The 17418-nt window shown below is 29.8% G+C and overlaps 1 long non-coding RNA gene across 1 annotated transcript; it reads right to left on the bottom strand.

Annotated features, from left to right (window-relative positions):
* Window positions 1–3782: 3782 nt before the first annotated feature.
* Window positions 3783–4625, bottom strand: LOC145156426 (uncharacterized). Its single transcript, XR_013736691.1, has 3 exons — window positions 4532–4625; window positions 4347–4464; window positions 3783–4038 (listed from the first exon to the last, which is right to left on the bottom strand). It is a non-coding gene; the product is annotated as an uncharacterized LOC145156426 (long non-coding RNA).
* Between the last annotated feature and the right edge of the window lie 12793 nt (window positions 4626–17418).

Genomic DNA, 17418 nt, shown 5'->3' with positions numbered 1-17418 from the left:
ATTACAAAACCTGAGAAAATAATAGCCAAAATTATCTTAATCACATGAGTTATAAAATGTCACCATTTCAGAAAAATTTATACCCATTTAATATAAAACCAATATTAGAACAGAAATTTGGCATTTCTCTATATATAGAATTTAGTATATTAGCATTAGATTTCGACATAGAAACTCACTAGCGTGTGTTTGATGTCATAGGATCCCGGTAGTATGGCGTTCGTATATTCCGAGGCAACACTTGTAGCTACTTGAAACATTGTGAGTATTCACGACTCCCTCTATTTTCGGGTTTAAATGTTTTAGGGTGGAAAAGCATGTCCTAAACTATTTATGTTCGTTGTATTTTGACTCGTATGAAACTTGGGTGCTATATTTTGTATGTATGTGTATGTTACTTAAATTCATGAGGACTGTATCGCGGTTAAGTCCCTAGAATCATTCGACACAACTCATTAACTCTTTTGAGCCTATGGTTATTATGGATAACACTATCAGGAGGTAGACAACTCCTCACTCGCACGATTCACTTGAGTGCATTTTACCATTTTATTCTCTATGTTTGCGATACACATAGTAGTCAATAGGGCACGATTCAGTCATTAGGCTTGGGTTGTGAACTCATGAATGGAATCTTTATGCACATACGAAACTTGTATACTCATGTTAGCAACGAAACTTGTATACTCATGATAGCAACAACACTTGTATACTCATTTTAGCAACGAAACTTATATACTCATTTTGGCAATGAAACTTGTATACACATGTTAGCAACGAAACTTATATACTCATTTTAGCAACGAAACTTATATACTCATCTTAGCAACGAAACTTGTTGATTAATTATAGCAATGAACTTTGTTTCTCATTATAGCAATGAACTTTGTTTCTCATTATAACAACGAACTTTTATTACTGGAAACTTATATGCTTGTTTTAGCAATGAAATTGTTTGCTCCTTGTGGAAACGAACTTGATTGCTCATTTTAGCAATGAAACTTGTTTACTCGTTTTAGTAACGAACTTTATATCCCATGAGAATATGAACTTTGTATCTCATTTTGGCAACATACTTTATTTCACATGATGACAACGAACTTTGTTTATGCAAACTTATTTACTCATTTTTGCAATATATTTCTATCTATGGAAACTTTATTACTCGCTTTAGCAACGAACTTCTTTTCATGAAAACTTATTTACTTATTTTAGAAATGAACATTTTTTATGGAAACAGTTATCAATATTCTGATTATCATGATTTCAAACTATATTATGTTATAAACATGTGAGTACTCACCAACTATTTTTATAGTTGGCGCTCATTTTACATGCTTTTTCAGGAATCATCGAGTAAGTGGCACTTAGGGACACTTCACTTTTTGGAGCATTCACATGTGTTGTATTTCAATTTACATTGTAATTTCATATAAAAATTTGTTCAGATTCATTGTAAATTAGTAATATTTTTAATACTATGGTTGGTGTTGTCTTTTAACTTTTGCTATGAGACCCTTTGTACTGCCACTCCCTGTTTTTCTGCTTTAGCGGGGTGTGACAAGTATGAAGTTAATTATATTGATGTTTTTGTTATTAGGATCCTGCATGCATGCATAGTAAAGCATGTAAATCTGATGATGAGTACAACAATTTTAAATAAAATGTTGTTCATTGTTTGGGAGAGTGTAAAGACAGAAGAAATTTAAAAGGAATTGATTTGATAAGTTTTGTTTTACTTTGTAATTTTTATGATTTTTTTTATATCTACGAATGAAATTTAATTTTTTATATTTAGGTGTTCTTTCCTGCATGTGCAAACAATCACTATTTTTGTGTTTGTTTTTTATTCTAAAAATTGAAAAGTTGTCATATTGGACAGCATATTGTATAGATCTTCTGAAGATCCATACCCTCATCTTACTCAAAATTTGGTAAGTGTGATATGTGTTGTTTGTAATTTATAGGTTTATTTATATTTAAAAAGTCTAGTTAATATACTATATTAATCCACAACATTCTTAGGAATAGTTAACTTTAGAGACTTTAGGATTTGGCCACAATAGTTTTGAGTGTTGACAATTTTAGTCCAAAGTTTAGACCCTTTAGGTTTTAGCCACAATAATTTAGGGGTTTGACAGTTTTAGTCCCTAGATTGGAGTTTGATACTCTTAGCCATAAAGGTTTCAAGAATTTGGCACTTTTGGTCCATGACATTTACCAAATGCGACACTTCAAGTTTTTACCACATTAGTTTGTGGAGTTGGCACTTTTCGTCCCCTACCTTCGATAATGTACTACACGGCCCTACTTTTCTCAAAACATTATACACACAAGATAGAAACAACAAACGAGAAAAAAATCAAAGAAACACCGAAACATGTAACGATGAAAAAAAAATATTCAAACCGTCGCGAAGCGCGGATCACCTTCTAGTTATTATTATAATTCATAATGTAATATTATTTATATTTGTTAATGCAAAAATATATGTTCGGTAGATATCTTCGAGAGATAAATCATTTTTATGGCATTTTCAGTTCAAAATGAAATGGAATTTGTGGAAAAGTATATGACGTGGAAAACAAGAGGTAACGGTAATAATTGTGGGATTTTTTTGATGCGTCATATGGAAACTTATAAGGGAGGTCCTTTAGCTCAATGGACATGTGGTTTAAAATGGAAAGTGCTGAGCAAATTTATCAACTTAGAAAGCTTCGAAGAAGATATTGTTTGAAAATTATATTGAGTGAAGTGAATATAATGAAACATGAAGTTGAGCAACTTATTGAAGATTATCAAAAGATTTGTACAAATGATAGGCATGTATTGTATCATGAAGATATTATCAATATAGGAGCTCGACTAGCTGCATTTGGTCCATGAAAGAGCTTTATGTTTGTTGAAGTAAACATGTGGTTGGTATTATGTAAAAGTATTCATAGTTAGGGTTATGAATGAGTCATTAGAATAATTTGTTTGAAGCATTTGATATCAATTAGGTTTCTTTTGTTTGTTTATTGTTAAGTTTTTATATTGTTTTAGAATAGTTTGCATTCCATCAAACATAATAGATTTTTTATAAATTTTGTTTTAATTGTAATACTTATGTTTCAGATTTTTAGTAATTAGGTTTCTTTTGTTTGTTTATTGTTAAGTTTTTATATTGTTTTAGAATAGTTTGCATTCCATCAAACATAATAGATTTTTTATAAATTTTGTTTTAATTATAATACTTATGTTTCAGATTTTTAGTATTATCTACTTTCAGAAAGTTAAAGTTAATAATAGTATAGAAGTTTAGTTTTTAATATTTTAAAAACAAATTTGATGAAATTTCAGTCCATAACAGATTATAAAAAAACAAATAGGTATGTAATGTTGTTGATGTGCACGACATAAAAGAAAAGAGAAAAAGTTGAATCTTGTTTTTTTTTATTAAAAAGGTTGTACTATTAATCTGAAAGCAAAGGCTAAAATAGCTTCAAAAGGCTCAACATAAGTTATAAATAATGATAAACTTAAAACTATATATTACCCACTAGAATGTAGGACACTCCATAACCAAGTATACCAACGTTTATGTGCATTTTACTTGGTCAAAATTCATTTATTCAAACATTAAATAAATAAAATAAAATACTACTATTTTATCTATACCCATAACTCGAATAAACATATTAAACATGTCTTGATTACCCAACATTAACAACCATCTACTATAATATTTATATTTATATATATATATATATATATATATATATATATTACATTAATCCCCAAAATAAGCAAACTTAACCATACGACATAAAATTCAAACATTAACAAAATATAACATACCAATCTTCTTCAAAAAACTACAATCAAGCATCATAGAACAGGCATATGTTAATATTGATTAAAACCCACATATCCACCTGGTTGTTTCCATTAATTTATGAGAAGCTTCACTTGATACTTGGTGTATTCCAAAGCTTCATGGAGTTTGTGATCATCTATCCAAAATCTGAATCTTTCAAACAGGTAGATTCTTTCTTCCTACGGATTAACATTTGGATTAGATCCAACCAATTTATACAGAAGTGTGCAAAGATAACTATTTGTGGCTAGGTTTAAATGTTTAATGTATATGGGAAAAAGATCGAAACAGTTTTTTGATAATGTTCCAAATATATCTCTTGAACACAAAGGAAACCATCATTTTTCACTTTTTTAAGAAATTCGTAAATATCCATAGCATCTTGAAGCTTGATTAAACCAACATCCAATCGAGAACAAGATACGATCGAGTAGCAAAAGGTTTTATTGAAATTATAACCGAAAGAACTGATTAGTTTCACAAATACCTCCAAAGAGAAATCATTTATGTAATCAACTATTCCTCCATTGTAAGATCTTTCTGGATAGTAAAAGAATCTTCCTCAATGATTGATCTTGATTGAGAAGTATGTTAAGTTTCAGATCCTGATTGAATAAGAAATAAAATTAGATAAATACGAACATTATATGATATTAAGAACAAGAATCGTACCATAGCGTTCATAGAGATCAAGATACTATGATGATTTGCGTAAATTCCAATTAACTCTTTCAAATGCCATGACTGGAAATCGTATGAGTGTTTTGGTTTATGTTAATGGCAGAAATTGTGGAGGAGATGAATATATAAGTAGTAATTAAATGGGGTAATGTGTTGTCTATCATATTTGCATAGATAATAATGTTTTTCGATTTTGGCGGTTATAGGGTCTAAGCTAATCATTTCAACTAAAGATATTGTAATCTTTATCCTTTATCTTTTAAATATACATTAAATTTTCTAATTTTTAATTTTTAAATATTTCATTTCTTTTCAAAAAACAAATCTGCAATTTCTATAAAGTAGGTAATGTTGGATGTATAAAAAAATAATCAATATATATATATATATATATATATATATATATATATATATATATATATATATATATATATATATATCGCAATGTTTTAAAGGGATAATAAAGGAATTTTTAAATGAAAATAATTTTTTTAATTAATTCTAATACGATGTGACTATTCACATTATGATTAACCGTATATATATTATCTTTTAAATATACACTAAATTTTCTAATTTTTAATTTTTCAATATTTCTTTTTTTTTTTCAAAAAATTAATATGCAATATATATAAAGTAGGTATTGTAGGAAGTCTAAAATTAATAAATATATATTGCAAATGTTTTAAACGGATGAGATAGAATTTTTTTAAATAAAAATAATTGTTTTTATTGATTGTAATTAATTCGATGTGACCATACAATATTAATTCATTGATACTCTAAGTTTTCAGAAAAGTACTCTAATTTTTAATTTTTAAATATTTTTTTTCAAAAAACAAATATGCAATATATATAAAGTAGGTAATGTTGGAAGTATAAAAATTAAGTAATATATCGGTGGATATAGGAATTTTTAAATGAAAATAATTGTTTTTATTAATAATATTTTATACAATGTGACTATTCACATTATGAATAACCGTGTGTGTATATATATATATATATATATATATATATATATATATATATATATATATATATATATATATATATATATATATATATATATATATAATCTTATAAATATACATTAAATTTTCTAATTTTTAATTTTTCAATATTTCCTTTTTTTTTCAAAAAACAAATATGCAATATATATAAAGTAGGTTTTGTAGGAAGTCTAAAAATTAATCAGTATTTATTGCAAATGTTTTAAACGGATGAGATAAGATTTTTTTTTAAATAAAGATAATTGTTTTTAATGATTGTAATTAATACGATGTGACTATTCAAATTATGTCTAACTATATATATATTATTATATGGTAAATTATATTTATGTAACAACGTATATAACGAATTCAAGTACTGTATGAAAGAATTTAGGAGATAATAAATTACTTTGTTAAATATTGTTTAAAATGGATATATTCAACTGAAAGGAGAATGATACGTGAAAGCTTAGTTGATGAATTGAAAAAGCTTTAACATATATTTCGGATGTTGTGTGGGTTATATATGTTTAAAACATAATAAAAAAATATATCTTACAACAGAATGGAGAGTTTACATGAAAATAAGATTAAGAACAAAGAAAAGAGGTTGTGTAAGTTATGTAAAAGGTCGGTGCATAATGACTCTAGAAATGGTCCATATGACAAAAGACATACCTTTTTAGGTTGTGTAAAAAGCATGAGTTAAATACAAGAAATGTCAACTTCCGGTTGATGTCATCACTTCCCAATAACTATTTGTGGTTTGGTTTAATGTATATGGGAAAAAGGTCGAAACAGTTTTTTGATAATGTTCCAAATATATCTCTTGAACACAAAGGAAACCATCAATTTTCACTTTTTTAAGAAATTCGTAAATATCCATAGCATCTTGAAGCTTGATTAAACCAACATCCAATCGAGAATAAGATACGATCGAGTAGCAAAAGGTTTTATTGAAATTATAACCGAAAGAACTGATTAGTTTCACAAATACCTCCAAAGAGAAATCATTTATGTAATCAACTATTCCTCCATTGTAAGATCTTTCTGGATAGTAAAAGAATCTTCCTCTATGATTGATCTTGATTGAGAAGTATGTTAAGTTTCAGATTCTGATTGAATAAGAAATAAAATTAGATAAATACGAACATTATATGATATTAAGAACAAGAATCATACCATAGAGTTCATAGAGATCAAGATACTATGATGATTTGCGTAAATTCCAATTAACTCTTTCAAATGCCATGACTGGAAATCGTATGAGTGTTTTGGTTTATGTTAATGGCAGAAATTGTAGAGGAGATGAATATATAAGTAGTAATTAAATAGGGTAATGTGTTGTCTATCACATTTGCATAGATAATAATGTTTTTCGATTTTGGCGGTTATAGGGTCTAAGCTAATCATTTCAACTATAGATATTGTAATCTTTATCCTTTATCTTTTAAATATACATAAAATTTTCTAATTTTTAATTTTTAAATATTTCCTTTTTTTTTTTCAAAAAACAAATCTGCAATTTATATAAAGTAGATAATGTTGGATGTATAAAAATAATCAATATAGATTGCAACGTTTTGAACGGATGATATAGGAATTTTTAAATGAAAATAATTGTTTTTATTAATTCTAATTAATACGATGTGACTATTCACATTATGATTAACCTTATATATATATATATATATATATATATATATATATATATATATATATATATATATATATATATTATCTTTTAAATATACATTAAATTTTCAAAATTTTAATTTTTCAATATTTCCTTTTTTTTTTCAAAAAACAAATATGCAATATATATATATATATATATATATATATATATATATATATATATATATATATATATATATATATATATATATATTAGGTATTGTAGGAAGTCAAATTATTAAATATATATTGCTAATGTATTAAACGAATGAGATAGAATTTTTTTAAATACAAATAATTGTTTTTATTGATCGTAATTAATTCGATGTGACCATACAATATTAATTTATTGATACTCTAAATTTTCATAAAAGTACTCTAATTTTTAATTTTTAAATATATATTTTTTTTCAAAAAACAAATATGCAATATATATAAAGTCGGTAATATTGGAAGTATAAAAATTAAGCAATATATCGGTTGATATAGGAATTTTTAAATGAAAATAATTGTTTTTATTATTAGTATTTTATACGATGTGACTATTCACATTATGAATAACCGTATATATATATATTATCTTATAAATATACATTAAATTTTCTAATTTTTAATTTTCAATATTTCCTTTTTTTTCATAAAACAAATATGCAATATATATAAAGTAGGTTTCGTAGGTAGTCTAAAAAATTATTAGTATATATTGCAAATGTTTTAAACGAATGAGATAGGATTTTTTTAAATAAAGATAATTGTTTTTATTGATTGTAATTAATATGATGTGACTATTCAAATTATGTCTAACCTTATATATATTATGATATGGTAAATTTTATTTATGTAACAACGTATATAACGAATTCAAGTAATGTATGAAAGAATTTAGGAGATAATAAATTACTTTGTTAAATATTGTTTAAAATGGTTATATTTAACTGAAAGGAGAATAATTCGTGAAAGCTTAGTTGATGAATTGAAAAATTCTTAACATATATTTTTGATGTTGTGTGGGTTATATATGTGTAAAACATAATAAAAAATATATCTTACAACAGAATTTTTAGAGTCATGATGCACCAACCTTTTACATAACTTACACAACCTCTTTTCTTTGTTCTTAATCTTATTTTCATGTAAACTCTCCATTGTCCATATGACAAAAGACATGTACTGAAGAGTTGCAATGAAGAGTTTGAAGGAAATAGATTTTGTAAGTTCTACAAAAGAATTGGTTTTCATGATAAAAGAAATTGACCTTATGATAAATGAGATTAAAATTTATTTGTTACAATAAGTTTTGGATTGATTTTGCATTATTTTTATATGATTGTTTTGCAATGACGTTTGGATCGTAGGTGCAATTGAAACAAGATTTTAAAATAAGTTTTAATGATGTTTGTTATATTAATGTTATTAAATAAGTTTCTGATAGATGTTCCATACATATTATTTGATGTTATTATGCGACAGCTTATTTTATTTTTGAAAACTTTATAAATTGATGGAAATGATCAAAATTATGTTGCTAAAGCTGTTGGATTAGGTGTCTAAGCCCATAACTATTTTGGTATGTACTTGACCCGATTATGAGCATGATCCTTTTGGGTTGCCTTCACCATAGCAACTTGTAGGATGAATTATGAAGAAAGAGGATTAATTATGATTTATTAATATATTATAAGAATAATATATTAAGAGAAATCATATTATTTAATTAGTATTGATCATAAATTAATTTGGAATTAATTTGGTGGTCAAAAGAGACTGATTAAATAAAGGGGACTGATATTACAAATCACTGATAGTTACAATTGGGTTGGTGGATCACCTTGGAATTAAGGTTGGACGAATTCTATGGGAAGCCCATAGAGAATTCGTCCAAGGGCTTTTCTAGAAGGGGTCCATGGGCTGCTTAGGGCCTAAGCAATCAGATTGAGATTTCCTAGTTGATAACCCTAGAAGCCTAACTATATAAGGAACCCCTAGGCTCCCAAAAACGTGGCTAAGCATTCCTTGGAGGATCTTGGACGTTTTTTGGTGCCTCTTTCTTTCTTGTTCATCTTGTTGCTAAGTGGTGTTTGTGACTCCATTAGAGGTACAACACTTGAGACACTAGGATTTCAGAAGTCAATCTAAGGAAAAATTGAGATTGATATTGCTACATAACAATCAAGGTAAGATCTAAACCCTAATTTCGATTATAGTATACTAGATCTAGGGTTTATGAGCTTTGGATAACTTGCATGTACAATTAGATAAACCTAGATCCAAAGTTTTAGGGTTTTACATGTGCACCATAGGATTGATGTATTGCATAAAAACCCATAAGTTGTATCAGAGACTAGGATGGTTTATTCTAATGTATTTGATGCAAAGTTTTTTCGTTCATTGCTGAAAAAATTCGCTTTTTCGAATTAAACCAGACTCACGTCGTGAACTTACTGTTCACCTTGTGAACCCAGTCTGACAACATGATTTCGAAAATTTTGCCTTAATTTGCTTTGGATAATTACCATAAATTGTTTTATTCAAATAAAAATCAGATTTTATGTTATGGCAATTGATATACTAATCAAATTAATGGATAATTGTCAATTTAGGATAATTACTTGGTTTTATAAGATAAAGATTGATTATTTGTAAATTGATTTGAATTATCTTTTCTTGAAAATAGATTAGGTCAAATTATGTGATAAATATTAATTATTTTTTAAATTTGATCTAAAAGATATTTTGAAAAGTTTCAAAATTTGCCCTCTAGTTTTGGAATTTAAAATTTGATTAAAAGTTTTAATTTTTAAATATTAAATTCTTAAACCCTAGTAATTTAAAAAGTTTCAAACGTGTACCTCTTGGTTTTGTAATTTAAAATTTAATTAAATAGCTTTAATTTTGAAATCTTAAATTTAGAACCTTGATGTTTTGAATAGTTCAAATTACACCCTTATGGTTTTATTAAGTTAATTAAAAGAGAAAATTAATAAAACCACCTAGTATTTTAAGTGTGTAAAATACACCCTTATACTATATATAAAATTAAAAGTTTAATTTATAATATATGTATAAGTAAAAGTCAGTATTACCGTTAGTATGCCTCATTCATGAAGCTGGTCTATAAGGGGTGTTTAAGGAAGCGGCCTGTAAAATGACCCCCATTGGGTATCCACTCTTACCCACCGCACTCTTGACCAGTGGATGGTCGTTAGCCGAACGGGTAGGATAGGACACAACCTTCCATTATAAGTATAATGAATACAGAGTAACTAAACTCTTTCATAAAATTCCCAAATCTTAGTTACTTTAAGACAAATGTGAATTTGGTGCTAACCCATGAAATTACACATTGCACCTTGTCGAGACGTTAGTGGAGCGGGTATGGTTAACCAGCACACTAATTTGGGACTGACAAGGGTGGCAAAGGGTAACTCGATGTTTGTGATAGATTAATGGAGCGTGTGTGGATAACCGACACATTGATTAGGTGATTTGCATGGTTATTCACACCTTGTTTGTGATCCTCGGCATCCCAGTCACAAACTTGAAGGGGATAATCGAGATTAAACATGCCATTGAAAAGTTTAATGAATCTCAAAAGATCTAGGAGTTTCAATTCATTTAAAACTTAATGTTCATTTTCGTTTTTCATGGTGGAAATTGATAAATCGTCATTTACCTAACTTCAAATATTCTGCAACTAGATTACGACATCCCTCTTCTGAGTTGTAGAATATTGTGTTGAATCCTAGCCTTGATATTTCATTTGGGTGTTATATCAAGGACTCTTATCAACTAACTTGAATTTTCTCCCTTTTGTAGATGTCTAGTTTTGACAACCATGGTCTTACAGAATCCTTTGGAAAAAGCTTTCCACTTGAAGATGATATTCCATGATTGGATCGAGGAAATGGAAATCATGCTTCACTACCTCCACCTCCTCCAATTGTTCTCCCTGATCCACAAGTTCGAAGGCTTGAAAAGTTCAAGCTCACTCAAACCCTTTTGGTGAGTAAACACGAAGATGGAAAGTCTGTGTGTGCACACGTCTTAGAGATGAAGTCACACATTGACAGATTGGGAATACTGGGTGTTGTTGTCTCCAAGGAGCTGGCTGTTGACTGGGTTCTTAAGTCGCTTCCTGACTCACATAGTGAGTTCGTAAGAGAATACTATATGATGGACCACGACGTGACCCTCATTGATCTCATCTATTTGCTTATTGCTATTGAATCAGCAATGATTTGGCGCACTGGTCAAGCAAATTTGTCTGGTGGATCAACATCCCAAACTTCCATGGACATTGAAAATAGCAACATTGGAAGTACAGAAAAGGTAAATTCTGAGATAGTTCCTTGTGCCATTCCCAAAGAGTCCATTTGTTTCTACTGCCAAAAGAATGAGCATTGGTTACGAAGCTGCCCTGACTACCTGAGAGATCTAAGAGATGGGAAAGTCAAGATGTATGGCTCTACTTCAGGTAAAATCCACTATCTAACTCTTTTAAGTTCCTATCTTAGATTCTTAATACATGATGTGATAAGATTGCATTTTGGTGTTTTGTAGGATCACATGATTCGAAGATTGGATTTTTGAGCTGCTACTTTAGAGTTAGGATAGATTGCTAAGGAATATTTACATAGTTTTCATTTATAATCGCATTGTAAGGAAAAATTTTTCCGCATTTTATAAAGAAAATAAATTTTGATTTTTGTCTTATTTATATTTCCTTACAATGGCTTTTGTGAAAATTGGTGTTTGTATGCTTCTATTGTTAGCAATATTGAAAATGGATTTGATTCTTTCAATTGTGGTAGTGTCTAAAATTTACCAAATAAGGAAAGATTCTCATCACCCAAGTTTCAATTGGACAGAAACTTGGAATCATACAACTTGCATTATGTGATGAATGAGAACCTTTGTATTTGGCAAGTTGAGACTAATTCCTTGACAAAGAGTAAAGCGAAGGACTAGAAGATCGGGTATACTCTGTTGTGCGCTGGTCAAGTCCACCACAAAGAATGATAAGACTATTTGTCATGATTTACTAAAAGATTAGTAAATATGGTTATACTTATAAGATTAAGTGTAATTTTGAGTTATTGAAAAGGTTTCAATGAATGGCAGAACGAATAAAAGGAATCAATTAGGCAAAAAGATAAAAGTTTCTCCAATCTGAAAAGATGGGAGAGTACTTGAGTATCATGTTTTATGATCATCTTAATGATTATTAAACCATTAAAAATTGATCCTCTAAGGATATCTTAGTGCACTATTTTGGTTGAGAAGAGGAATCAGAAATTGTTTAAATGGTTAAATAAAAAATGTGAATCATACTTCATTCCAAGATCGAGTCTTAGAGTCATACTCCAAGATTGTGACTTGAATGACATGTCTTAAGAAGGTTTATAACACTCATAAAATGTGGAGTTTGAAAAAGTTTTCTTATTCTTGCACATTTGAAATTGATAAGTTGTGATGTCTTGGATAAGACAAAGACCAGCTAGGACCAATTGTGTGTAGTGTTTGTCTTGATAAGAATCTGCACTAACTCTTGAATATATGTTTGTCAAGGAATGTTTTTTGACAAGAGAATCTTATATGTCAAGAGGTTAGTGGGAGTCTTAAAGATCTTGAAAAGTTTCATGAACAAATCAAGAATAAACGTAGTTGATTATCACTAGCACACGACGTGGGGTTTATAACCTATCGTGTTGACATACTCTTATTTCTGTGCCATGCCAGTTGAGTTGACTATGCATGTGAGTTCTATGAGTTCTCATTTGAATGCATAAAGTAAAAGCACCTTAATCAATGAAAGTTCATTGATCTGTAGATGAGCTGCTAAACCACTTGGAAGACATGGTGGGCACTTGTGCTGCCAAATGGCAAGAAATTAAGATTGGACAAGTTCAGTCCATATGAGTTTGGATTTGTCGCAAACCTTGTTTTACGATTATGGTTATGGCAAATTCACATGGATAGGAACGCATACACCATAAAATCTAAGTGTCATAAGGTTTCTCTCCATTTCATTAAAATGAGTGTGAGGAAACGCTTTCAGTAGGACGATTTTAAGGAGATAGTTGTTGTGTAAATTGCGTTCTCAAATTCGATTATGATTACGACATCCCTCTTCATAGTTCAAATTGTGAGAAATGGCAATTAGCTTGAACAATTAAGACTTATTGCTATAAGTTCTGAAATTGTTTAGACACGCATTTGAGCTTTCTAAAGGGTGTATGAGCTTAGATAAAAGTTTATCGAAGCGTATCGTATCAAAAATATGAACTTTGGTAAGAAAGTCAATAAGTATTGATTTCTAGAAGTCTAGCTGATTTCTGAATACATGTCAAAGCTAGTGGGAGCATGATATGTGCATATCTACATATATATTTTATATCATATCTTAATATTTTATGCTATATTTATGCTTATTATAGAACAAAAGGTACTTATTATGATTAATATCTGTTATGTAGCGTAAAAGACATGCTGGGAAGCAATATGAAAGCTGGAAGCAGGAAATGAGAGCTTAGGCAAAAAGAAGACACAAGAAAGATGTTGCTGGATAACTTAACCCCTCGTAAGTATTTTGACCATATCTCATGACTTGTAACTCCGATTAATGTGATTCAAAATGATCTGAAAACTAGAAATAATTTCCGACTACTTTCGTGTTTTGAGAAAAGTCGGATTTCCAACCACCACGACGTGGTGAATGGAATCTTCGCGATTTTTGACGCTGGCTTGGAGAATACGGGATAAACACAAGGACCACGACGTGGCGGCCAGATTTTAGGAAACTATATATATCCGAACATAGGTTCGAATTGAGAGATTGGGAGGTGACTTTCTGGAGAAGTATTACGAAAAAAACCCTCTGGAAAACCCTTAGAAGAGGAGGAAACGATTGGAGCTCAAGATTTGAAGAGATCTAGACGAAAACATCAATTTGTTCGGTTTGATCATGTTTAGCTTTATTCCTATTGAGTTTTTGTGTTTGATTACTTCCATGAGTAGCTAATTTAGTAGACTTTCATTTTGTTAAGATGAAACCTAAAACTATGAGTTCGTATTTTATTATATGGATTATATGAATTTGGTTTATGCATGTGTTTGATTATCATTACCTAGCATGTTAAATTTTGTAACTTTGTTGCTTAAATTCAAGTTAGTATAGCTTAGTGATCATTAAATTACATGAACTTGATTACCTAGTGATTTAGTGACCATTAAATTGCTAGAGCTAGGATCGACCAAGTCTTAGATAAGTAATAAAAGTAACAAATTTAGCTGTGCTGGAGAACATAGTTGTGACCATAATTGTGTTTGCTTAGATTAATCTTACATAACCCAATTATAATTAATAACTAATTATGTGTTTGCTTGAGTAGGACCTTACAAAGTAGTACATGAATTGGTGAAAATATTAGTAGATTGGACCAGATCGCTAATTACATAATAATTGGTAACCAACTTAATTAATCCATAAATAATAACTAACCATAGGAAAAGGTGGATTCGAAACTAAACGAAAGTGTTTTTATTATCTTGATTATATCTGTTTTTAGTTAAGAGTTTGTTTTAAGTTAATCTGAACTTGTAAAATCAGATAAAACCCCCCACTTTTAGTTGTTTTTCTTAGTTTAGCTTTTAGTAATTATTTTATTAATTAAATATCGTTCCCTGTGATCGACACTCGACTTACCCAAAACTATACTATAATTTGACTAGGTACACTGCCTATAGGTGTATAGTTAGTATAAGTTTGTTAGGTTATAAATTTAAAACTAGTAGGTACTTTTGTGCACATCAGAGCATAAGTGTTATGCCGGTATGGATATAATCATCATGTTAGTGGGAGCATGATTATTATTTTAAGATTTGCGAGTTAGCAATATTAACTATAGAAAACAAAAGTTTCGATTTGCAAAGTTGTAGAGGTTGAGAAATTGTTTTGCTATAATTAAGGGAGAGAAGTATTATACTTCATTTCAAATCTAAAAGCTTAGATTGTGAGATTTTAGTCAAATTTAGTCAAATATATATGAATGTTATGTTGGAATGGTTCAACATAAGGAAATTCTATATATGGAAAGGATAATTGCATTCTTAAAATTTGGTTATGATTATTATATTTCATTTCAAATCCAAAAGCTTAGATTGTGAGATTTTAGTCAAATTTAGTCAAATATATATGAATGTTATGTTGGAATGGTTCAACATAAGGAAATTCTATATATGGAAAGGATAATTGCGTTCTCAAAATTTGGTTATGATTACGGCATCCCTCTTCATAATCAAAATTGTGAGAACATGGCACATAGAAACATTATAGTAGAGGATTGGTCTAGTATCATGTCCTTTTGTAAGACATTATGAATCGTGTCCCATACGCTTCGGGTATAGGATTGATTACATATGCTATAATATTAGACCGTCCTGATTTTCCAAATGCCTAGGGCATTAAGAGGGAAAAAGGACTAGAACTGGATTTGACTAAAGTGGTTAAACAACTGTCAAGGGCAATCTAAGGTTCGCTAAGGATTGGTCGCTTGTGGGCAATTGGAAGTAAAGTATTGAATGGAACATATTGACAAGATTCTATTAAAAATGAGTTGTCATATGGCGAATATGGAATTGTTTCCATAATACGAGTTGGATATTGAGAATCTATGTCTAGATTAGAAACTTTTATACAAGAAGGATGTTCAAAGGAATGTACTTTTGAATGTGAGACTTCATATCTATGAAATTGTCTTGTAGCAATCTCAAATAGAGCACTTTGTAATTTCATTTGGCATTCTTACACTTGTAATAAGGGTTAGGAATTATGAAATGAGCATCATTGGTAGTATTTTTCAATTGATACATTTCACAAAGTAAGGACCATAGGTAAACATAGTGTGCATGCTTGGAGCATGGGACAACTAGTGTTTCAATTCAAGTAGTAAGTTCATTACTCGAAACAGTATACAATGAATAATGTGTAATCATTATGGTGATTAAATAATAAGTGTTTTATTTATACTCGCAAGTTTGAGACCATATTGGATTCAATTATTCTTGTGTTTCACTTTGCATGTTTTGACTTCCAGAATAACTAGGTTATTCAAACATCCACAGTCGGTTATACGTTGGAAGTAGGTATGAAGCAAGATTGTCATGAATCCGTCTGTAGATTGTCTAAGGTGTTTAGACATAGCACATGTTTGATGCATAATTCATGAGTGCTCCTGAAATAAGATTTGAGTATTGGATTAAACCCACGCTCACTTGAATCACTTCATGGATTTTATCACGAGTGATTGTGAGACGATAATATCTTATATTCTTGAAACGAAGAGATATGAGTTGCAGTTTGCAAGTCGGTTGTGCATTGATAATACGTAAACACACCAGTAACTTGGTGTTATCAAAACATATTTTTGTGTGTGAATGAGTGAATAGAGCAAGCATATGAGTCGACGTTTATCCGTTCCTTTTACCCTAAGGGGATAAAAGCGATATCTGTGGGCCCCTCGATGATTTAGTGATGATACCCCAAAGCGCTTGGCCAAGCCTGGACTGATTTGATTTATTCAACTAGTCAGTCGTCATAAATCGAATGTGACAATCGTCAAATTCGGGTCAAAGTCAAAGTCAAATAAGTCAACGAGTCGAAAACAATAAGTCTCATATGTACTTGCTTAGTAGAATTTACCCTATGATTCACTAATGTATCAACTTTTCATATCAATACAAAGTATCACTTAGAAATTCCAAGTGTTCAGAAAGTTCTAAACCCTAGTAGGGTAAGTGATCGGAACGACTCGGTAAAACACTATTACATACCCTTCGGGGGTGTGTAGCATCCATAACGAACCGCAATGGGGAGTGAAAACCCCGCATTACAAGGCTGAACACTATCATCAATCATAAACAAAGTCTTTCAATCTCTTAACTTTTTACAAACACTAGGAGCACCCAACCCAATCCTCCCTTAGCGTAGTCAAAAATTACCCAGGACGGGAAAACTTCTAGAGAAGCAACAAAAGGAAACGGAACCAGCTATGGACCGAACCCACCTTCAATCCGGATTCATTTTCGACCCGAGACTCCCTTCGACCCAGGCTACTGCGGTTCGAGCCTACTTTCGGTCCTGAACCTACTTTCGGTCCGAGGCCACGATCGGTTCATTCCACTACGGCACAGCCCGCACTACTGTCG

This window comes from Lactuca virosa, chromosome 2 (genome assembly GCF_052849685.1).
Source record: "Lactuca virosa cultivar CGN04683 chromosome 2, Lactuca_virosa_CGN04683_v6, whole genome shotgun sequence".
Taxonomy (NCBI): Eukaryota; Viridiplantae; Streptophyta; class Magnoliopsida; order Asterales; family Asteraceae; genus Lactuca; species Lactuca virosa.
Note: the sequence above shows the minus strand (reverse complement) of the source record. Positions and strands in the feature narration are given on the sequence as shown.